Genomic DNA, 747 nt, shown 5'->3' on the forward strand with positions numbered 1-747 from the left:
AAATTCTTCTGCTAGTTGGGGTTTAGTCCACTTATGTATCCTTCCCTTCAAGGCTCAGGGGTCCAAGATTATCTTCTGTGTCTGTGTTAATTAGTTTCCCTTTTCTTTGTTGAAGAGCATCTGTGCAGTCCTTGTGCCTAGTCCGCCATCTTGCCGGAATTCCCCTTCCATCTTCTTTTGATGCTTCCTGCATTGTTCAATATTTTGCCATAAAATCTATCAATATTGCAACTCAAGGCTTAACTTTTTTCGTCAGTTCTTTCAGCTTGAAAAATATCAAGTGAATTCTTCCCTTTTGGTTTTTTAGCTCGAGTTTTTGCACATTTCATTATGATAATTGACTTTGACTTCTCAAGCTGCTCTTTGAAATCTTCTGTTCCACTCTTTTGTCTTGTCATTCCTTCCACTTGCTTTAGCCACTCTGTTCTAAAGCAAGTTTCAGAGTCCCCCCTGACATACATTTTGGTCTTTCTTCCCTGTCTTTTTAATGACCTTTTGCTTTCTTCATGTGTGATATCCTTGATGTCATCCCACAACTCGCTGGTCTTTGATCATTGGTGTTCAAATGTATTCTTGAGATGGTCTCTAAATTCAGCTGGGATATACCCCCAAGGTCATACTTTGGCTCTCATGGACTTGTTTAATTGTCTTCAGCTTCAGCTTGAACTTACCTTTGAGTAACTGATGGTCTGTTCTGCAGTGGCCCCTGGCCTTGTTCTGAGCAGTGATATTGAGCTTTTCCATCGT

Source organism: Orycteropus afer, unplaced genomic scaffold (assembly GCF_000298275.1).
Source record: "Orycteropus afer afer isolate SDZICR_OR568_19922 unplaced genomic scaffold, OryAfe1.0 scaffold00057, whole genome shotgun sequence".
Taxonomy (NCBI): Eukaryota; Metazoa; Chordata; class Mammalia; order Tubulidentata; family Orycteropodidae; genus Orycteropus; species Orycteropus afer.